The sequence below is a fragment of the Octodon degus genome, unplaced genomic scaffold, assembly GCF_000260255.1.
Source record: "Octodon degus isolate 3935 unplaced genomic scaffold, OctDeg1.0 scaffold00023, whole genome shotgun sequence".
Taxonomy (NCBI): Eukaryota; Metazoa; Chordata; class Mammalia; order Rodentia; family Octodontidae; genus Octodon; species Octodon degus.
In genome coordinates this window covers 11,970,240-11,994,290 of record NW_004524599.1, presented here as the reverse complement: position 1 = coordinate 11,994,290, position 24,051 = coordinate 11,970,240, and the positions used below count along the sequence as shown (strand labels likewise).

The 24,051-nt window shown below is 47.4% G+C and overlaps 1 pseudogene; it reads right to left on the bottom strand.

Moving 5' to 3' along the window:
* Positions 1 to 22,943: 22,943 nt before the first annotated feature.
* LOC101576990 lies at positions 22,944 to 23,375 on the bottom strand (annotated as a pseudogene).
* Positions 23,376 to 24,051: the final 676 nt, after the last annotated feature.

The following is a 24,051-nucleotide window of genomic DNA, read 5'->3' as shown; positions in this document are numbered from 1 at the left end:
TCTTCTTCTTCTTCTTCTTCTTCTTCTTCTTCTTCTTCTTCTTCTTCTTCTTCTTCTTCTTCTTCTTCTTCTTCTTCTTTCTAGAGATCCTCACCAAAGGATAAAAACAAAGGACCACCTACCACCCAATCTTGGGCTGTAATCTGAATATATGGTATGAACCTTAAATTTCCCCCAAAGGCCAACATGTCCAATGCTTGATCCCCAGACTGTGGCACTACTGGGAGTGGTGGGACCTATAGTAGGTGGGGCCTCATAGGAGGAAGTGAGGTCACTGGAGGCGTGACCTTGGGATCCTAACCCCTTCCTCTCTTTGATTCCTGTTGTGGTTTATATCTAAATGTCCCCCCCCCCCCAAAGTCTCATGTAGTCATAGGCAGGATCTTCAGAAGATGATTGGGGAGCTGGGGGATGGCTCAGTAGAATAAGTGCTTGTTTGGCAAGCGCAAGGGCCTGAGTTCAGTCCCCAGTTCTGGAAAAAAAAAAAAAGACGGTGAGTGGATTATGGAGGCATCTAGCTGGCCTCCTGTTAGGAAGAGGGACCTGCAGGGAAGAGGTGGGTCACTGTAGGCATGACCCAGAAGAGTCTTGTCTCCTTACCTGGCCTCTCCCATGACTTTTTCTATATCCTGTCTGCCATGCCCTGAGCAGCTTTCTCTCCACCACTCCCTCTGCTGTGCTATCCTGCCCTGGAGCCAGCTTACTGTAGACTATAAACATGAACCAAAATTACCTGCTTCTCCTTTACTTTACAGTGTCAAATACTGTCTCGGCAATGCAGAGAGTGCCTAAGACACAGCCGTCTCTGCCCCAGACACCCACTGTGAGGCACGGGCCACTGCCACAGGCCAAAGCAGTAGGACCAGGCACCCCTGGACTGGAACTTCTGAAAGCACGGGCCACAGTAAATCTTTCCCATATCAATCACTCGGGACTTTTCACCACACTGGAAAGCTGGCTACCGCCTGTCATTATAAGATACCCTCATTATGGTAACCGAGAACAGCCTAGAACCATAATGCCTGAGAATCCATATCAAATGTTCACAATGTGACAACCACTCTTCTATGACTTATGTGTGCTTTCATTTTATTCTCTCAAAAATTAAAAAAAAACTGCACAGTGTTACAATTAGGACTTCTAGCATACTAGCTTGGAAACAGAGACACAGAAAGCTTAAGGAAACTACTCAAGAACACACAGCTAGCCAGCAGCAGAGCTAGGATTTGAAGTCAATTTGACTCGCCTATACCTTTCATTTCAGTGCTATTTCTGTGTGTGTGTGTGTGTGTGTGTGTGTGTGTGTGCACGCGCACGTGTGTGTTTCTTTCCATGTACATTAGATAGGAACAGTTTCATCTGTAAGTTTCAGGAAACCCAAAATAACTGTGCTTTGTCAAAAACACAAACATATATCTCTCTCACACAAACAAAAAATAGAAGTAAACAGTCTGATTTCACTAGTGGCTAAGATCACCAGAAATCTAACAGAGTTTCTACCTCCTGGCCCAAAATAGTCCCTGAATTCCATTCGTCACATTCCTATCCCAGCCTACAGGAAGGAGGAAGAGGAAATCCTCTCCCTTTATGCTTCCCAGAGAACATGATACTTCCAGTTCTAACAGATTAGCCACAGAGTTTTACCAGTGGCCACACATAGTTCCCAGAGAGGCCATGAAAAGTAGCCTTTGTTCTAGAAAAACACATTTAAGATGTTGATTGTTATTATAAAAGAAGAGGTAAAAAGGCGGAGTTAAAGAACAAGCAGATTCTACCAGACCCAGAAACAGGAAAATTAACTTTGGGCGAGGCCAGTGCTTTTAATTCCTTAGTAACCTGCTTGTCAGATGCTTCAGTCATTTCTACAGTGTTTCTGCCCATCACCTCTCTCACTCCGACTTAAAGCCCTGAGACCCCAATCTGTGGGATGGATCTTGTTCCCACCGGCAGGCCTGCCCCGACCCTCTAAGTCCAGTGGAGTCACCCCCAAGCCTGAACCCTCTCCCACCCAGAAGCACAGGTGTCACAGAGCAAGTCCCCACTGGGGTCCCCTTCTCCATGCCCATTGCCTCTCCTGCTCCTCTTCCCTTCTCCCTGGGCATCCCTGGCTCTGGGTGTGGGCACCTCACATCCTCAGTGTGGCCTTCTCCACCCAGGAGGGGACAGGGTCACTGGGGTAGAAGGTGGTCCCTGGACTTCAGACAGTTAGTTGTGTCACCCTTAGCTCACAGCACTAAACCCACAAATCCCACGATTCTATTTTTGCACTGATTTCTGAGCTTTCTTCCCCCCTACTTCCCTTTCTCCCGCACAGGGGCCCTGGGCTGGCACCTGGAGCTGGTTGGAAACTCCGAGTCTGTGCAGAACGTTGCCCAGAGCAGGGCTGGGACAACGCCTGTGTGACAACCAGGAAAACCAGTTGGATGTGTGTAGTTGCCAAGGTGATGGCCAAGCAGGCAGCCAAGAGCCCGACTCTTGGCCAGGGAGGCACCTTCCACCTCATCAGAGGGAGACACCACAGCCCGGGGAGCCAGGATCTGGCTGCTGGGAGGGCACGTTCATCCCTTCGCTCATCACTCATTCATTCATCTGTAGAGGCCTCCTGCAAGCCAGATGAGCTGCGTCCTGAGAATAAAGATCAGTAAGACACAAGGATGCTGGGACAGTCACTTTCAGGTGACAGTTTGGTTGCATAAAGCCAGCCCTGGAGAAGGCTGCTCCCAGAGAGTGGTGTGAATGTACTGTCTAAGCCCTGAGAACCAGCACAGAGGTGAACTGTGACCAGCAGAGCCCCAGGTCCTCCAGCCTTTGGACTCCAGAGCTTCCGCCCAGGGCCCGTGCAGGTTCTTGGGTTCAGGCCTCAGAATGAGTTACTTGGTGAGCTCGCTGCTCTGAGTGCGGCTTGCAGACTTGGTCTGAGCCCCCAGCATGGCAGGGTCTTTGCCATAAGGCTGCTCCACCTCCAAAAGCATCTCCAAAGCATCTCTACAGGCCTCTGGCAAGCCCCGGTCACCCCACCTGCCCTCCAGGACAGCATCTGTCCAGTACTTTTAGCAATGTAAGCACAGCTACTGGGCTCTTTAAAACTCACCCCGAGGTCTGTTACTCCTCTGCTCTGTTTGGTGCAGTGGCTCCGGTGGCCCTCAGAGTAAAGCACTGTCTACACAGCTCTCCCTCTCGGCCTCCTTCCTGCCCCACTCTGTCCTCCCCACACCAGCCTCAGGCTCACGCATCCCTGGTGTGTGGGCCTGTGCGCTTGTTCTCTGGCGCTCCTCCCCCACCTCTTCACGGCTTCCTCCCTCCGTCTCTTCCTTCCAGTCTGAATTCAGAGAGCCTTTCCCCTGTGCACGTCTACCACGCCAGCCGCCCCAGGCTTCCACAGCTTCCTTCTAATTTACTTCTCCTCTTAGGCGTAGCCTTCTGCCTGACATTCTCTATCCCGCTTTTCAATCTTAATTTCTCTCTACTCCACTGGCATGTTAGCCACCGAGGAAGGCCGGAGATGTGGAAGTTTGGGGATTGGCTTAGTTTTACATCAGAGCACTGGAGGGGAGAAGGGTGTGGGGAGGCTCAGGCCCGTGAAGACAGGCCAGCAGGCTTGCTCCAGGCTCACCTGGAAAATCGCTGCAGCCCCAGGACATCAGTGCGCGGCTGTGTACTGTTCCAGGGAAGATCGCGGTGTAACCCAAGAGTGGTCGAAGGTGCATGCCTTGGATTCTGGGGCTGTTCCCTGCCCATCTGAGGAGCTGAAAGCCACCTCAGATGGGTGCATCTGTCTCTGTGATTTCACTAATCATAGAGCAAAATAAAGTCAGGAAAAAGTGCACTTGTGTTGAATGTGTGCAAAACTCTTTTTTTAAAAAATAATTTTATTGGGAAACAAATAGCAATGAGACAGTTTCAAAACCAATTAGTATGATGGTTTCAATAATTAATACATTGCATATTGTTGTCTTCTTGGTGATTATTCATAGTACAAGATGCAGACAGGATATCCTGTCCACAAACACTATTAGAACAAATCTTTCTATTCATTAAATTAAGAGAAAGTAGCTATATATCTATCCTAACTATTTTAAATATACAGATACAAATGGTTCTTCATTTGTATCCCCTTTTTTTGCTTGGTTTTGTCAGAGATGGGTATTCCATTGTCACTTAAATATTGCAGGTGTGTGAATTCAGCAAAATATTCCAAAATAGTTCAGTAGTCCATAATAGTAGAGGCTTTTCCATAGGACTGGCAATGTCAGAAGTTGTTGTCTTGAGTCTTTTACAGCTCAGCATGTTAATATGACTTTACTTGGTATACTTCGTTTTTATACTTTTCTGCTGGATGGGTAAGACCAAGATAAAGCAAGACCAATATAACAAGAAATGTAACTTTTGTATCTGACAAGGTCAGTCAAATCCCCTCAGGATTTATCCTGAAACCCTGTACCACAGTTTGTAGATCCTTTGTCAGTGTCAGCCATGTGGATGAGTCACGGCCATTGCTTGGTCAATGTGCTCTCTGTGAAAGCCTGAGAGAATGTTTTCTCTCCATGTGACTCTCCTCAGGCACACTGTACATCATTGATCACTTTCCTCTGTGGCCCCATAATCTCCTTGATCAGAAAATTTGGGACACAACTGAGGCACATGATGTTACAGTACAGGTTCCCCTATGTCCTGAGTCCTCACTGACCTTGAAAGGCAAAGGCCAAAATGTTGGCTGTCCTTGCAGCCCTTCTTTTTCTCTAACTTTTGGTCTGCAAACTTAGGTTGTTAACCCTCCAGAAGAGAAGCTTATTATTACTATCCTACAATACAGGCAGTTGAGCTTAACCTCACTATCTGCCTGAATATTAAATATCTTAGACATAACATGGAACAGGTATTTTCCATCAAGTATTGATATGTTAAACTTTAAGTCCCTGAATATGAAGAAAAAAAATTTTAAATTAAAAATATTTTTTAAAGATAGGAATAACAATTACATATTTTTACACAGAAATTTAGAAACCTAACCATATATAGCATTGTAGCAGGACAGTCTTATGACATTTTTTTTCTTGTTTCTTGTTTTTTTTTTTTTTTTTTTTTTTTTTTGTGGAACCAGTGATTGAACTCAGGCCCTTGTGCTTGCCAGGGAAGCACTTATTCCGCTGAGCCATCTCCCCTGCCCCATATTACCCTTTTTTAAAAAATAAAAATAAAAAACATTGACTTGAGAAACAAAACTCTCTTCTTGTCATTATTCCCTCAACGCTGCAGCACATCCCTGGACGCAGTGTCTAAGCATGTTAAGCACTGGAGTCGCCCGGAGGTGATTTAAGGCGCAGAGCAGAAGAAAGCTTCTAGGTCCTATGTGAATGCAGCGCTGTCGTGTAAGGGACATGAGCACTGCGGATTTGGGTGCCCCTGGGTCCTGGAGCCAGGCCCCACCAGCCCCAGGGGACACCAGCACAGGTGTCCCCTCCACATTCCTATCCCAGGGCCTCCAAGCTGCTTTTCTTGCACCGGAGTTCCCTGCAAGTCAGAGAAAGTGGGAGAAGGGGACTTCCTGGGCCCCACTTTTAGTGATACTTTTCAGAAAGTATCAGGGTATTCGTGGGGGGCAGGGGCACTGCCAAGAAGCATTGGGCTTCTGGGTGGGCAGTGGCTCTAATGTCCAGAACCAGGGAATGGATCTGAGGTGTCATCAGGGATGGGAGATGCCAAATCCCTAAGGCAACTGGCATTAAAAATAAGTAACTGTAAAAATAAATGGAATAAAATAAACTTTAAAAACAAGTAGACTCTCTCTCTCTTTCTCTCTCTCTCTCTCTTTCTCTCTCTCTCTCCTTCCAATCAAGCCCTACCAGTGAGAGCTCTGTTCTCTGGAATTAAGCACCATCAAGCTCTCCTATTAATAAATTTAATTTAGATCTCCTAAAAAAAAAAAAGCAAGTAGAAATAAAAATAAATACATTTTTAAAAATAAAAGAAACATGTACATTTTGAAATAAAATAAAATTTAAATCTAAACTATATAAAATGGAATGAAGTAAATGTAAGTAAAACTTTCTAATAAAATAACATAAGTAAAATAAAATGTGTTGGGGCATTGGGCCCCTTGGGCACCGAGGCAGGACACCCTCAGCCCTGGAATGGTGCAAAGTGGCGGGAGGAGAAGCTGTTCCCAGGGACACGTCGTCCCGAGACGCTGCCTCTTTGCAGCACTTTTAAAGGTCACCTACTGGCCCAGCAGCCACAGACACTGATACAAACACGGGCAGGAAGTGTGGCCCAAGTGAAGGGAGACCTGGGCTCTGCAGGGAGGTCACCTTGTATGAGCCCGTGCCCCAACACTGACAGCCTCCTGCAGCCCACAGCCTGATGGGAGCCTGGCAGGGTGACAGCACAGAGCACAAGTGAGACACACAGAGCTGGCAGCTGAGCACAGGTTCAGGCCCAGTGCCAACTGCCCCCAGCTTCAGACTTCCTAGCAGAAGTACAACGGATGACAACCCCAGGCTTGTGACTGGTCTCCCACAGTGAGACTTCAGCATTGCCTGAGCGCAGCCGGCCTCGGAGACCAGTCCCTGGGGCAGGCACAGAGCTCCCCAGCAGCCAGCCAGAGGGTGGCTGAGAAGGTCAGCTCAGACCCCAGCTTTTCACCTCTGTCTGCCTGGCTGAGACCCATGTTGTACTGTCCAGGGCTGCGCGGCCTCCAGTGGAAGAGGGTACTTGCCTGAGCCCAACTCCTCAGTGTGACAGCATGCAAGCCCCGTCCCACCCTCTCTCTTCACAGACAAGTGACCTCATAATTTCTTCCTCCCCCTCCCTCAGGGCTGACCAGTGGGCTGACTCAGGGCTACCTGGCATTCATCTGGGCCCCAAGTCACCAGCACAGACAGACAGATGGCCTTCTATATCACCTAGCCTGGTCCGCAAGCTGCCTCTGGAGTCTTCCGGAGTGTCTTAGGAGACACAGGGACTCACACACACACACACACACACACACACAACCAAGAGCCCCTTTCCCTCCATCCTCTCCCCCACCTCTCCCCTAGTTGGGAGCTGGTAGTTCAGTTCCCAAAAGCATTTCCATCCGGAGTTCTGTTGGCAGATCAGCCTCATCTTCCCACTCCAAGATCACAATGCACACAATACACATGTCACCTCCTGGAGGTGACAACCTGCTACCAGGTTAAGATGGAGCAAGTGGTCTTTGCCAGTTACCAGCCCTTGGCCTTGGACCTCCCAGCCTACAGAACTGTAAGAAATAAACCTCTTTCCTGTATAAATTACCCAACCTGTAGTACTCTGTTGGAGCCACAGAAAAAGGACTAGGACAGGCCACAAAGGTATCTTCACTTTTAAAGCATTAATATAAAATTAACAGGAAGACCATTAATTGGAAGGACATCCTTACACATGTAATTCTTAGTCTGTCTGTTGTATCTACAATGAAAAGCTTATGATGAGTGATTTATGAGAAGGAAAGATTTCTTTTGGTCCACATGCTGGTCCATGGTCACTGAGTCCCATCTGGCAGAGTCCCAAGGTGGCACAGGGTGGCACATAGCAAGACAGGGATCACATGTGTGTGTCTACATTCTCTGGTCCCCATCTTTCTTCCTCTTACGAAGCCACCAGGGTACAATTAAGGGAACTGTATCCCAGCACCTTGCCTAATCCTGACCAACTCCTGAAGGCCCCCTCCTAAACACCATCTGATTAAATTTCCACCTTCTGGACACTTCTTTTTTTTTTTTTTTTTTTTTTTTTTTTTTTTTTTTTCGGAACCGGGGATTGAACTCAGGCCCTTGCGCTTGCCAGGGAAGCGCTTATTCCACTGAGCCATCTCCCCGGCCCCCACCTTCTGGACACTTCTTAATGAAGATGTCAGCGTGTGTGTTCTTGAAGAACACACTCAAACCACATCCAAAGCCCAGCACGCTACAACACCAGTGGTCCTCGGGAAGTGGGTGAAGTGAAGTGGGCCCATCACAAAAGGTCAAATGACAAATGATTCTGCTTACACGAAGCCTTTAGTGGGCTCAAGTCCATGGGAGAAGGTGGAATGAGGTTTCCAGGCCTGGGGGTGGGAGGAACCGGGAGTTAGTGCTTAACAGGGAGAGGACTACAGATTTCCAAGATAAGAACTCTACAAACAGATGGTGGTGATGATTACGGGACCAAGTGATGGACTGACACCACTGAATTGTATGCTTTAAGGTGGTAAATATTATACGATGGCTCTTTTTTCATAATTTTTAAAAATAAACTTAATTAGAGGGGACAAATAACCCCATAAGAGGTAAGCAGGGCAGCACAGACCACGAGATCCTGGGGGAGGGGGCTGGAAATCCAGGAACGTTTCCCGGAAGAGGCGGTGCTCGTGTGGCTGCCCATGCTCCCTTGAGTGAGCCCTGCAGAGCTGTCTAGCAGGAGCGGGAAGCTCAGCAAAGCGTGTGTTTGTCCGGGAACCCTGCTGAGGTCTGTGGGAATGGAGGGCCAGCCCTAACTGCCCAGGCAGCTCGGTCTCGGAGCCCTGGCCTGGCAGGCGTGGTGAGGTGAGCGCGCGGCACGCATTTTGAGACTGGGCTGCAGCAGCGAGAGCTCGGACACGGAAACAAGCAGATGTGGGTGCAGATCCTAATGCAGGGACTTACTCGGCCAGTGACGTCCCATGTCGGAGCCTCAATTTCCTACTCACTAAATTTTGTCTCCAGGAGGTTATTGTGAATAGCGAAGACACACTGTAAAAAGCCCCGCATCCCGTATCTGCAAGCACTGCAAACCTGTAAACTCTCATCTGTGATTCTGGAATCCACAAAGCTCTGAAAACTAAAAGCTTCCTAAACTCATGTACTTGCACAATCTGACTTCCCAAAACCTAGGACTATTTATCTCACTTAGTATCACTGGCTTTTATTTTTCTCTGCAGGAATATTAACGTGCCTGACGAGAGAACACTGCTCCCGTCTCAATCGAGAGTGGGGTGAATGTAGGATACACAAGGAGTATCTTCCTCAAGTCCAAAAGGTCTGAACCATGTTGGAGAGATGCGGACTGTGATGATAGGGCTCTGTGACCTCTACAGATTTCAACCTTTCATTGCCTAGGGATAGGTAAGTGGATTGCATGTTGCTGTTTGTTTCAGGGGTTTTGTTTGCGTCTTGTGCTGGTACCAGAGCAGAGCCTGGCGCGTGCCAGGCAAGCAAGCATTCTCCCTCTGAGCTACAGCCCCAGTGCTGCTGTTCCCTTAAGAATAATGTGTACACACACATAGAACCTAGTCCCTCCTAGAGTGTCCTTGAGGTTGGCAACTGTCGCCTCTGGAAAGAAAAACAGGGAAACTGGTCTAAGGAGAAGGAAATCCAGCTTCCATTGCACAACCTCTTACATGTGGTCAAAACTGTACCCCATACGGAGAAGACATTTCTGACTTTCAACTAAAAAGTTAAAATACATTTTCTACCCATTAAGATGGTTACTGCAAAACAGTAATTTCAAATAGGAGAGAAAATGACAAGCATTGGCAACGTTGTAAAGAAAACAGAACTTGTGTGGTGTTTGTGGGGAGATTCATGATTCATGATGCCGCCATTTTGAAAGCAGTATGGCCTCTCCTCAGAAAGGTCGACATCAAAAGCCTGCAAGTTGGAATTCAAAGAAGCACCTGCACTCCTGTGTTTATAGTAGCGCTCGTTACGTTGGGCAAATGGTAGAAGCAACCCAAATGCCCATGGAAGGTCAGTGGATAAACAAATGTGGTGGACACGCAATGGTGTATTCATCAGCCTGTGGAAGGGAGGAATTCTGCTGTCTGATACAACATGGATGAACCTTTAGGACATTATGTCAAGAGAAATAAGCTAGTCACAGAAACCTGTACAGAAGCTTCATGACCACTTAGATGTGGGATAAGGGCAAGTTTCAGTTTGAGAAGATGAAAAAGTCCTTACAGGCGGAGGGCGGGGGTGGTGGCCTGGCACCGTGAATGCACTGAATGCCACTCAGTTGTACATTTAAAATGGCCAATTGTATAGTTTACTATGATAAAGAAAGAAAAAGAAAACCTCAGAAGAACAAACCCTGGCACCCTGAATCTGCTAGGAGCGGCCCAGCATGTTGGGGGGACTGGCCCTCACCGTGCAGGGCAGCTGCTGGCCTCGCTCGGGGAACCATCCTGTTCCTGCAGACCAGCGCCCCTCAGGGACCCAGGGAAGGAGGGTGGAGCAGGTCAGGCCTCCCGTCCCACACAGACAGGCTGAGGGCACCTGACACAGATGCAGGCCGCCTGGAGCCAGACCTGTTTGTGACAGGGATCAGGCTCTCTGGTCTCCTGAGTCACTGTCGGATGTTCGGGCTCAGAGTCCAGGACACAGGATGAGAGGCCTCTGCTCCTCGTTGGAGGAAGCTGTTCTCCTGCTAGAAGAGCAAACAGCAAGGAGAAATGAGGTCCATTTGCCTTAATATAGTGGGATATTAAGGATCCTCTGGGTTTTTATTTTGGTGCTTTGCTTTGTTGTGTTTTGTTTTTATCAAAGAAAAAGACTTTCTAGCTGAGTTGGAGTATTTGGGTCATTTCTATGCCTCTGGTGAAACAGTTAGCTGATGTTTTCTGGGGTGCTCTCCATTTTCTATGAAACAGATACTTACCACTAAATATGACCTGCAGCAACGAGCAGGCCCCAGTGTCCCTGCCCCATGAGAAGGCTCAGACACAGGACTCCGAGGGCCACAGGAGAGCCAAGTTCCTCTCCCACCACACCTCTCAGTCCTATGGCTTCCCTGGGTTTCTGATTCATCATGGATAAAACTGACTGGGTGCCTCACTGAGGATCTAGCCACCAGTCAGTTAGGAGAACTAGGCCAGGCCTGGCTGCCCAGGAGGGGGATAACCACAGCGACAGGACTCAAAGATGTTGAAGAGCTGCCCAGGAGGGACAGCCCGACGGAAGTACTGGGAAGAGGTTTCTCCCGCCCTATGCAGCCTTGGAAAAGGAGTGTGTCTGCACCCAAATTCTGAGCTGTCTGGTGGGAGCTGGAACTACAGAGGGAGGGGCTGTTAAATCAGGAGGACCAGTGTCAGGTCTGAGTGACAGGAGTCACCTGGCCCCTCCCTCCCCCTCACCACACCCATCCCCACCCCTGGCTGAAGGCACAAGGCCTTCTCAGAAGTGCAGGTTGAAGGAAGCAGGTCACTGGGACCAAAAGTAGGTCAAGGGACCCCCCCTTAATGACCGCTAATCCAGCCTTTGTGGCTGATTTGATGGTGACCAGCTCAGAGGGGGTCTTTCTGCTTCTCATTCTGACCTGGAATTTCTGTCTCAAAGTATGGAATGTGAAGTCTGCAGAATCGGAAGCTCACACACGCTGGGCTGCCCACCATAACTAAGCTTCCCTGCTCTGCAAGCAGCAGGCACGCAGTCGGGTGTGAGATGCAGGTGAACAGCTGGATGCACCCACTGGCTGCCAGGGAGGAGGGTGCCCATCTGGCTCCAGGGCACCTGGGGAGCAGGCCCATTATTTCCTCTAGGAGGGTTGGGCTTCCAGGTAGAGACCAGAGGTCACTGTGCTCCAATGGGCCAGACCATAAATTGGGAACTCAATTGCTATTTGTTTAAACCCAGCCAAGGTGCCCTGGTTGAGCCTAACACAACTCTTGAGATACAAGCTGCCTTATGAGATGAGTAAGGCAGCCACAGGAGGCCCAGGGAGGGCGAGTGAGCAGTGGTGATAGTGGACGGCATTCGTGCCAGCCCTTCTTCTGGGGGCAAGCGCCCATCTCCTCTGTCCCGGGCATCACTCGGCTGTGGGAAGAGGAGAGACCATTATCCCCATAAAACAGGAGCCAATCCAGGTACTGCTAGCCACCACCATCAGTGGAATCAAATTCAAAGGCCACGGGGCTGTCCATGGACATCCCTAATGGTATTCTTTGCTGCTAGGTCTAGAAAGAAGAAAAGGAATGAGAAAAAGGAAAAGCCAATATGAAGAGAGGACCCACCATGGGCAAGATACACACACCCACTCCTCGCTTGGGGAATGGTTCTGTGATGGCTTCAGTGGTGGCAAGGGGGAAAGCCAGGCCTCAGGAGCTCAGCCGCAGCAGCATCAAAGGCTTTGGTCCTTTCCATGAACACCACCGGAAATCCACCAGGGCTTTGTATTCCCAAGCAGGAGCAGCCGCTCGCTTCATGCCTGGGCAGGGAGCTCTGCTTATCAGCTGGCCTTTTTCCTCCCCTCCAAGCCTCATTCATGACACTGGAGGTTTTGTTCCTTTTTCTAGAAGGTTCTGTTGTGCAAAGTGGGAGAACAGATACTCACGTGGGTGTGCTGAGGACAGGCTCGTCCTCCTCCCAACAGTGGATGGCTCCGCAGCAGGCAGAAGACAGCCAGCTCCTTTCAGCGTGGCTGCTGGGGCCCCTGCCTCCCACCCACACAGGTGCAGCCACACTTGGCTAGGATAAGCCCTTATACTGGGCCAGCGGCACTTGCCGGGGCCAGGGAAGCGGTGACAACAGAGCAGCTCATGTGGTATTTACACAGGAATATTTCTACTCTGCCAGAACCAAGAGCAGATTTGAGTCATTTGTAGGAAAGTGGATGCACCTTAAGACCATCATGGTAAATGAAATAAATCTAACACATGGCTTACATATTGCATGGCTTTTGTCACATGAGAACCCCAAGGTATAAATAAATAAAGGGGCAAAATAAAAAAACAGATAATAGGAAACAGGGAGAAAGATCTTTTGCAAATATGAAGAGAGCCAAGGAGTAAAGGGCAGAGGAGGGAAGGGGGAGATGGAACGGATGCACCAACTCCCCACGGGGAATGTAATCAGTGCACTGCAAAGATCTCCTAATAAAAATTAAAACTTTTAAAAATGAAATTATGAGAGAGAGAGAGAGAGAGAGAGAGAGAGAGAGAGAGAGAGAGAGATTGAGAGAGAGACCTGTGCAAACGCCACCCACAGAGGACGACTCTGGCTGAGTCTGTGGCCAAGATGAAAAGCAAAATCTCCCCTGTTCAGGGGGCCCAGCACACACCACACTGGCCAACGCAGTAGAGGCAGCCCGCTTGGGTGTTCACTAACCTTCCACCCACAAGGAGACCCTCCTAGCGGAGAAGCTTCCTGGACCACAGGCAGAGCTTGACCCACGAATCTGGGCCATCACTCTGACTGCACCCTGGAAGCCAGCGACGCGCACTGCCCTTCGCACCCTGCTCCCTGTTTGCCAAGGGAAATCCATGGTGGTGCGTCACTTAGAGGGTTACGGTGGACGCCAGGCTGCAGGTGCAGCGGGCAAGTAGGAAAAATGACACCAATTCTCTGGTCAATGCCATCTCTCGGCCCAGTCCCCAGAGTAGGTAAACAAACAGCTTGTCCTTGGAGCCAAGGCTCCCAGTTCCTGGCCCGCTAGCTGGAGAAGGCCAAGAGCTGTCCCCCAGCTATGCGCAGCGAGGGGGCGTTCTTGGCACTGAGTCAGCAGGTTACTGATGGAGACAGGTGCTCATAACTCAGCCTCACTCACTACGGCCTTATTTTCCCTTTTTTGGAGGCCGCTTGATATAGGCATGAACCCCGGCTCCTCCTGGCTGGAAGCATCTCAGTCTGAGTTCGCCGAGGTGGGTTGCTAAATTTAAGTGCCAGTTTCCATGCCATGTGATGGTGTGCGACAGGCCAGCTCACCCTGTGAGCTAGCCAAAGGTTTTAAATAAATGCTTTCGGATGGAAAGGATGATAGAGATTCCTATTATTCAGGGAGCCCGAGCTCTGAGCTGGTCCAGGTTCACAACGTAGTCACAGCACCGCTAATCTCACAAGCCCCGTTGCTACTTCCCAGGGTGGCCCCAGACAGCCCGAAGAGGCCTGTGGGAAGAGCGCCAGCCGGGCATCTGGGAGAACTGTGCAGGCCAGCTTGTCCTAGCGCTCTGACCTTGGGGCACAAATAGCCCTGTGACCCAGCTCCTTTTGCTTTTTGTTTGTTCATTTGTCTTCTTGTTTTTTTGTCTTCTTGTACTAGACAGAGATTGAATTCAGAGCTTCTGTCCTGTCCCCCGCCTTTTTTATTTTTTTTATTTTGAGACACAGTCTTGCAAAGTTTCTAAGTTGCACAAGTCGTTCTCAAACTTGTGATCCTCCTACCTCAGCCTCCCAGAGTGCTGCGATTACAGGTGTGCACCACCATGCCCAGCTCTCACTGGGAGGAGGAGTGGATCAAAGAAGGCAGGAACAGAGCAGCAACAATGACACAGAGCTTTCAGGAATCAGGTTAGAGGTGTGCAAAAGACCTTGTCAGTGAAAGCTTCCCCAGAATGCCAGGCCACCCAGAGCAGGTGCTGCACACACTCTACCTCTGAGCTATGCTCCATAATGTGCTTTACTTCCTTATTCTTTAATTGTCCTTGATCTCTTCCCGGATTTCAGCCTGACTTTTGTTCATTTGGTCACTTGGTTTGTTGGTTTGTTGAAGTATTGAGGAGTGAACCCAAAGTCTTCCCAAGGACCTACATCCTCATTCCTTTTTGCTTTTTATTTTGAAGCAGGGTCTCGCTAGGTTGCTAGGCCACCCAGGCTGAGTTTGAACTTGCAGTCCTTCTGTGTCCATCTCTCACAGTTCTGGGTTATAAGTGGGCACCACCACCTCCAACCTCCCTTCCTTAATGTTAGTGCCTGTTTCCTTCTATCTCTTATTTGCATTGCTCAGCTAGAATTAATGCTGTTGGTACTGCTAGAAATCAGATATCTTCATTTTTATCGGGGAAATAGTCTCTTGGATACGAATGAAAACAGCTTAGTAGAGGAAGAAAGTTAAATGTAATAGGGAAATAAAGGAACGGTGCAGTGCCCAACTTCACTGTCTTCCTGATAGCCTGTATATATTTTAGAATGAAGTGTTGGTTTGGTGAGAGGTTGAGAAAAATGAGTGCGCTGGTTTAAGTGATTTGGAAAGGTGTGGAAGGCCAAAGTGAAGTCAAGGGTAGCTGCTGTCAGAAGACGGCTCATGATCAGGCTATAGCTGAGGGGCACAAGTGCCTGTCTGGCAAGTACAAGGTCCTGAGTTTGATCCCTGGTACAAAAAAAAGAGGAAGGAGAAGGAGGAGGAGGAGGAGGAACAGAAGGAGGGAGAGGAGGACAATGAAGAGAAGAGGAGGAGGAAGAAAAGGAAAAAGAAGAGGAAGAAGGAGGTGGTGTGGGGGCCTCCTGTGTGTCTGCATTTTGCCGCAGAGGCACCAATATCACCCCAGATCAGCAAGCACAAGCCTTTCGGAGCCTTCAGGGCTGACCAGCAGCCTGCTGTGGCACGCTTGCCATATGCTCCCCACCACTGCCCCAGACTCTCTTTTCAAGGATGTTTGCAGAGAGAACAGCCTTGGAGGATAGCATCCCTCTCCAGAGCAAAGGGCTGTTTTGTTCGCAGCCCAGCATAATAAGGATCATGTCTTCCCTGAGCAAAGGTTGGCAAGTTTGCCTACAGCCCATAATAAAAGATCTGTGTTTCGTAAGTTGCTCCTCTCCCGTGACACCCTCTCTCTGAATGGAGGGGCTGCCTGGCTCTGTTTGCCCACCTAGGTGCGTTCTGCTGTGATTGTCAAGCTGTATCTTCTCTTTGGCCAGCACAGTGAGACTGAGCAGGCAGAGATGTTAAATGTACAAACTGAACAGAAAGCAGAAGCCTCACAGCTCTTGAAAGGTGCCATGTGATCAAAGACTGAAGCAAACACTCGTGGTCCAGGCAGACTTATACCTGCGCTCCCAGCACGAAACTCACCTCCCAAGAGTTTCCCTACAACTCAACAGTCCTTAAGTGGTTAAGGGAAGAAAAAAGCCCTTGTAAGGAGTTTTCCCATCTTGTGTATAATTGGTGGGAGTCTAATATGCAAAGGGCTTCCATATAGGTGAAATTGATTATTCTATGGAGCTCTGGAGAAATAAACTGAACAGCAGAAAAAAATTCAGTTCAATAGATTTTTAAAAACACATAAATGCTAGTATTTAGAATTACTCCAAAGATAACAAGTGTTAAGGTCTTAAGTTCAGGGCTGACTAGTGTGACCATTTACAGGATTTCTACTTGGGGAACAGCTAGGACTAGGTGATTGCGAAGAGCTCTCTGAAGATGCTCCTGGTGAGGATGTTGTATGAGGGACAATATAATCAGATTTTCTCATCTCAAGTTCGGGGAAGGTGAGCTGGTGGATCTAATGGGGACTCTCAGCTGGCTGCATTAGAGATGACAATATTGTAGAGCTGTCTTCTGCTGAAACTGTCAAGCCTAAATTACCCAGGGGTGAGGTGCTGCTCGAGAATCAAACAAATTTACCAAGAGCCTAAGACAGAAACTAGAGGGTCATGACCTTAATTTTAGAGCAAAAACCAAACTTGTCAGATGTCTATAATTGTATTGCCCAGTGTCTAAGGCGCCTTGGACAACAAGAGTCTCTCTAGCTGCTAGGCATGCACAAAACAAGTCAATAATCCAGTGTTTAATTTAGAAGATCAGACATCAAAGGGTAAGGGATTGAAAGGCCTTGGGCTTGATTCATCTCATGGGACACACTAGGATGCTGCACTAGAGGCTGACATGACATCTCTTTTCCAACAGAAAATGTACTTTTCTAGCAACCAGAAGATCCTTGTTCACTAAATACCATGATGTCCTTCTTTTTTGTCAGTGCTAGAAATACTCAACAATTCTTAGTCTCATCTTCCCTGTATTAAAGTCTGTTTTATGTTGCTATAACAAAACACCTGATGCTGGATACCTTACAAAGAAAAGACATTCATTTAAGGTTCAAAAAGAGATTCAAAAGCATGGTGCCAACATCTGCTTCATTCTGGTAGTGGCCTTCTAGCTGCAACACAAGATGGCAAATGGCTCCTGGTAGAAGCACGTGCAAAGGAAAGGAGAGCGATCACACAGCAAGGCGGGAATGAGAGAGCCAGGGGCCAGGTTTGCCCTTCTCAGAACAGCTCACTCTGGAGGAGCTACAACTAGAGCCTCTCAAGAACTATGGGTGGAGCCCTGAGTGATCTAACTGTTGTTCACTAACCCCCACCTTTTATTTTCCATAATTTTATTGATAAACAAATAGCAATGAGACAGTTTCAAACCAAATTGGTAGGACAGTTTCAATAATCAACACATTGCCTACATTCTTCCCAGTGGTTAATTGCTGTACAAGATGCAGACATAATATCCTATCTACAAACACCATCAGAAGAAATCATTCTATTCATTAAGAGAATGTAACTATATATCTAACCTAACCACTTTGAATACACAGATACAAAATGGACATTCATCTGTATCCCCTTTTTTTGTTAAGTTCCGTTATTTGAATATTAACCCCCACCTTTTGAAGGCTCCACCAGTCAACATCTCCCACCAGGGGCCAGGCTTCAAGCACATTAGCTTTTACAGGACACACTCAAACCAGATCTGAACCACCGTATTTCCTTTCTAGGTTTCATAAGGCTCCTCCATGCCCCTTGCCTTTGCAGCTGGTAACGGGTTTCCCCACTGTTACAAGCCTATGCCTTATTTGTCTTGATCTCTGTTGTGGTTTAGATCTAAAATGGCCCTGAAGGCCTCATGTGTTTGGCAGATGATTGGATTGTGGTTGTTCATAGCTGACTTGCTATTAAGAGGTAGGAACAGACCAGAAGAGATGAGTCACTGGGGTTGTAACCTGGAAGGGCTTACCTCTCTTCAAAGCTCCTCCCTGCACTTTCTGCTTTCCCAGCTCCATGCCATGAGCAGCTCTTACTCACCGTGTCCCTCTGCTGTGATGTCCTAGCTTGGAACCAGCCAACTGTGGACTGAAACCACCACTAATTATGAGTCAAAGGAAGTTTCTCCTCTAAGTTACAAGTGTCAAGTATTGTATCCTAGCAATGAGAAAAGCCAGGCAATCTCCTTTATGATTGGTTGCTTTGTAAAGCTATCTAAAGAGCTGCTTGAATTTCATCAGTCAGAAAATTGTGTGGTACATCCACAGGCTTCATTTCTCTTTTGGTTATACCATCTGAATATGTAACTTTGAATGGGATTATGTCTGTTCTGTATGTCTCACTTTTCTCATACATAAAAGGTTATAACACCTACTCACTTCCTGTTAAAGGCCAAGGGTCATATATACAAAAATATTTCAGAACATCAAGAGTGAGTCCAAAAAAAAAGAGTGAGTCCAACATAAACTCTGGACTCTGGGAGATTTTAAGATGTCAGAGGGGGTTGACTGAGGGTAAAAAATACACCCCTCTGGTGGAGTTGGTAATGGGAAAGGTTGTCCACACCGAAAGCTAAGGGTGTACAAAAATACTCTGTACTGTCCTTTCAATTTTTCTGTAAACTTAAGTTTTCTCTTTAAAAAATCTTTAATTACAAATAAATCAATTGGAAAAATACGTTGCAAGATCTAAATATCTGAAAATTATAGTCATGATCAGACCATAAATAGTAACAGCATCTATATCATGTTTGTCCCGAACCAGCGGGTCAGTCAACGAAGGTCACCTGGGGGAGGAGCGGGGAATTGAAGATGGGACAAAGGACAGGAGACGCAAGAAATGAAGACAAGACAGGATTCTGATTGAGTCGCGTTTATTCAGGGGAGGTGCTGGGTCTATATAGTGAAGGCACAGGGAAATGACGTTGGCGGGTAAAAAGGTGCGAGTAACTAGGCAACCGGGCTATGACAGGAAGTCCCACCTCCTGGGCACAGCAGGAGACTTATGGGAAATAGGCGGGGTAAGAACTAGGAACCTAGCTCATCAGAGGTAGGGGAGGAGGAACCCAGAAACCCACTTGCAATAGGATTAGAGACCTGGAGTTATTGTGCCTCCCACACATGTTGTTATTGTTGTTTATGTATTTGGTATGGGGTCTCACTACACAGCTCAGACTTGTAGTGAGCCTCCTGTTTTCAGCCTCTCCAGCGCTGGGAGTGCAGTCACATGTATCACCATGCCTGGTCTTGGTGGCCGGCTAAGTGTGCCCAGGGAGCATCTATATCACGTTGCCATTGTTTTTTCTGCATACAGCTCACCATGTCCTGGTGTGAGGATCATCTGGCTTCAACTTCAGGGCCTACCACTCTTTAAAGTAGGTGGTTTGGGTGCAGTTTCAGCATCTGTGAGATTGAAACCGTGGTCTACAACATGGCACTCTTGGGAGGTGGTAGAAGGCTGGTAGCTAGGGTCTGTGGGAGATGCCCAGGTCACAGCATGTGTGCCCTTGAAGGAGAGTGGAGCACCCCAGCTTCTCTCTCTCTCTCTCTCTCTCTCTCTCTCTCTCTCTCTCTCCCACCATGGGCCCTTACCTTCAGCAGAGCCTAAGCCATTGTGCTTGGACTTTGAACCTCTCAACATTCAGTTAAATAAACCCCTTAAGAAGTACCCCCAAGTCATGCAGATCATTATGGTAACACAAGGTCAACTAATGTGGAGGACCATCAGGACAATTCTCCTTAAAAGAAGAGCAATTGTCTCCGTCTGCCTAAACCTGGTCCTGCTTCTGCGTACTGACACATGCAGAGCTGGCTACGTTTTGACTTTATCCCTCAGTTTATGTAAGCAATGCAAATGGGTCTGGTAGAGGTGCTGATGCATAGTGTATGAAGCAATGGATAGGTCCGCGATGCCTAACCTGCAGCTCCCAGAAGTATGTGTGAGACTTTATGCTGTCAGCTGAGACTGAGCTTTAAGGAAAAAGTGGTGATGTCTCAGGATATGACAATTACACCTCAAAACTGAAGCACTGACCCAAAATATTAGATACTGCCCAATCTGTGATATGCAGGTTACTCTTTCCGCACATCTTTTTCTTTCTCTCTACATATTGCAGAGATGAGCTCAGGCCTCCTACCTAGTCCCGCTCACAGCGTTCAGGTACTTCCCGCCTGTCTCTCCATCACTCATCCTCAAGCCACTACCTTCTTCAAAAATTAATAAAACTTGGGTTCTGCCCTGGGTCAAAGCCTTTGTTGCAGTTATGTATCATTCTAGCTGGATTTAGGACCCCCTTGGCTCCCCACAACTACAAATATGCCTTAGTATCTTTATTCTCACCATGGGTTGTATTAGAAGTGGCAGATTGGAGGGCCTGTGAGATAGCTCAGCAGACTAAGTGCCTGCTTAAGCAAGCACAGTGACCGGGGTTCAATCCCCAGTACCGCATTCCGTTCCAGCCCCACAGCATTGACTGAGTCTGGGCATGGCAGTGCACGCCTGTAAGCCCAGCGCTGGGAAGGCTGAAAACAGGAGGATCACTATGAGTCTGAACTGCGTAGTGAAACCTTGTATCCATTTTTTTTTAATATCATTTTTAAAAAGAAACCTTAGCTGAAGTGGTAGATTGGAATTTAAAAATACCAATACAGTGAGAGGGCGAAGGGCTCTGCCTACAGCAAGCCCTCCTGGGCACGAGGTCAGCACGCTGCCATTGAGCACCACGAGCAGGGACCTGGTGAGAACAGTGTCTCAGGCCCTGGCAGGGACGCCCGCATACTCCAGGAAAGATGAGCCCTCACTCTCACAGCACTTGGTGTTTTCCATTTTTATGTAGACACCCAGCTGACAAGGAGACCTATAAATGCTGGCGGGAGGACGGAGTTGGGGGGGGGACCAGAACTCTGAAAATTCTTAAAATGAAAGTTTCTACCTTGAAGAAAGAAAAAGAGCATGACTCGTACTTTCCCCCAAGGTAGCTCATTCATTTTTAGTGCCAAATCCCAATATCAGTCTCATAGAGGAATCTGCTTTCCGTAGCTGAGACCCAAGTGTGAAAAGCTCTGTTTTGACAAAGATCTTCATCAGCTGCTGCCATTAAACAACATGTAAAAACTTGTAGTTCAGTTTTACCTTCATAATAAATGAGTGCTTTTTCAGATGCACTCAGGAGCCTGGCTGTCACTAGCTCTACAGGTGTGCTCTGAAATCAGACACAACCGGGAGATTCCACAGCGCCAGAAGGAGCAAGCCATCCATCACTTTTTAGTGTCTTTTGTGAGCTGTTGTAACAAGTGGGGAAATATCCCCACGAGGCTGATAGGCAGGTTCTGCTGTGTGTTTATAGAACTGGTCGGAGGGGGGGTGGGGAGCATGTCTTATGTTAAAAGGTATCAGGAAAACAGTAATGAAAACCCAACCCCTGTGGACTATTGTTTAAGAAGCTTGGGAGCAATTAGATGCGGTATTAGCCTGTTTTGCAATGCTACGATAGAATACCTGAGGCCAGACCATTTATAAAAATAAAGATCCTATTTAGTTCACAGTTTGGGAGGATGAAGGTCCCAGCTGTATGGCATAGGCTCTGGTGAGGGCTGCTCTGCCACACAATGTGATGGCACCAGGCATCATATGAAGGGTGTGTGTGAGATAGGGAGATCACACAGGTGGATAACAAGCCAAGAAGACATAGGGTTCTATCTTACTCTTTCATATTAACCCTCTCCAGGGAACAATCAGGATCCCAAGAGAAGCACATTAATTCTGCTCTATGACAGTGCCCCCAGTGACCCGATGACCTTGCCCTAGGCCCCACTCTTAAAGGTTCTGCATCACATCTCAATATCACTCCCCTGGGAACCACAATTCAGCATGTCAACTATGCACAACATAAACTATACGCAAACCATGCCACATGGCATTAGCTTATTCACTTAACAAACCCCAATTATATGTGTAACAGGCACTGTGCTGAGTCCCGAGAGAGACTCAGAGGCAACAGAGACCCAAACCACTCTCAAGGAACCCAAAGTCTAATTAATACACAAATAACAATGGCAGCAAGCAACAGAGCCTCAAGGCGGAGAAGTGGTTTGGTGTCCCTGAATATCGTGCATACAGTGCCACACAGCATATTCCAGGGGCCAACTGAGCTCAGAACTCAGAGCAGCTGTAGGCTGGCTCCTCTTCTTGGCTCCTGGTATCAGGCTGAGGCAGAACACAGTTCAAGCTTGCAGGAGGCACAGGCAGTGTTGCAGACCAAATCGGGTTCCAGGCTCACATCCAGAAGCAGCCTAAACTTCAGTGGAACCAAAGGTGCCTGGCTGCTGGGATTATCCCTTACCCCAGTGTCAATCTTCGAGCTGGCTACTGGGATGAATCAGCATGGATCTGGATTGCATCTGCTCACCCTGCCTGCTGGTAACAGCAGAAACATGCCGTAAAGTGGATTATTTTTCTCCCCCTCTTCCTTGTTGTTGTTTTATTTCATTTCTTCTTCATTGTTTGTTATTTTTGTGTGAGTGTGAACATTGTTTCTAGACATTTTGTTGTTCTTCTATTCTTATTTTTGTGTCCTCCATCTCTCTTTCCCTCCTGTGTTCTTCACGTGTCCTGAAGTTTGTGTAATCTTCCTTAGTCTTCCAGCCTTGCTTTTAATCTCATCTCCTATTTATCTGTTCTCTCCCCTAGCACCTCTAAAATTTTCTCCCTTGAGGTTAGAATTGTCATATTGAGGGATTATTTACTGTATACAGTTTTCTGGTTGGCTTTATTTTTTTTCCATTAATAACTTCTTTATGCTGGAAAAGCAAATCAAATTCATATTCATATAAACATTGACATTACAAAGTAGAGGGGAGAGGAGAAGGGAGGAAACAAAACCCTCTTAAATCCTGCTAATACTGTCTCACCCAACAAGACCGTAATACTTTGTCCCACATTCAGTCTCTTAGAGTATAATAAACCACAAATAAAATCTTCTCTGGAAGATACACTGCTCCTTTTTAAGACGGCATAGAAAAGGGACCAGAAGTTGGAGTAGGACGCTTTATTCTTTTGGCAGATCCTCTCAGTCATTATAGATATTGCTGCACCATTAATGAAAAATACATGCTTCTCTGTAAAGCATTAAAACAAACAAACTCCAAGGGTGGGCTGACTGAGGTCTCAGCGCCAGCATCTCCAAATACACTGGACAGGTCCGTACTCTGACCTTTCTGTGTGTTATTTCTTGGTTGTTTTCCGGATCAATGCCATTCTCTGCTTATGCACTTCTGTGGTACAAGCTTCTTTGTAGGGCCAGATTTCTTCAGAGCCAATTCCTGGGATCCACATGTTCCACTAGCCCTCTAGGTGCAACCAGATGTCTTTCACTTCAGGGTGCTGGACTTTCAGTGCCGCACAAGCTGGCAGCAGCATCTCCTCCACATCTTCATCCAACTGCTCATTAGGATCCACTTCTCTGACTAAGTCCTGTAACTTCTTTTTGGTCAACACCTGATTGTTTTCAGGACTAAGATGACCTCCTGGCCCAGGAGTTCCAGGTGTCTTTACCACTGTGGTGCTATTGGCTGTGGAGCCCTGTGGAGCGGTGCTGACTGGTTCTGGTTTTATGGATGAAAACCTGGTAAGTGCTGAGGGCCCAAACTGCTTCATAATCTGCCAAGCTTTGGACTTCAGCTCATAGAGCTTATCAAGATCCTGCTTCTTTTTTGGAGCTGTGAGGACCAAGGCCAATCAAAGGCAGCAGCATCTATCTTGCCGTGATATGTGGAGACTGCCCCAGTGAAGCTTTCGTCTCAGCAGCCGGGTCGACCATGTGGCCCTCCTGGAGTACTTTCTGGCATCATTCCCTTTTCTGGTTGCTTTTTACTTTTGTTATATAACCATAGTCTACTTCATATGGTTAAAGGTGGCAAATTAGTAATTACCAGTTTGTCACTTTCCAGGCTGTGTTTGATGCTATTGATATAGCCAAATGTACTATTTTTACCCAAGGGGATACAATTGTTCTAGTCAGTTGTTCTTCTTGGTATGCCAAGAGTGAGATCATCTAAGGGTCATAGATGCCAAAGAGCCAGGGACTATCCAAACAGGGAGCAACTTCTCATCCCCAATAAGCTCAGGAGATACAGTCTTGCAACAGACTCAAAACCCAAATGCCAGCCAGATCTAAAAGAGATCTCTGAGAAGTAATCATTTCATAAGGATTCTAAATACCAGCAATAAAAGTACTTGCCATAAACAATTTACAAGCATCAACCCAAAAATCAAACTAAAAAAGGAAAAAAAAAAAAAAACAACAACAACAATAATATACTTACGCAAGATG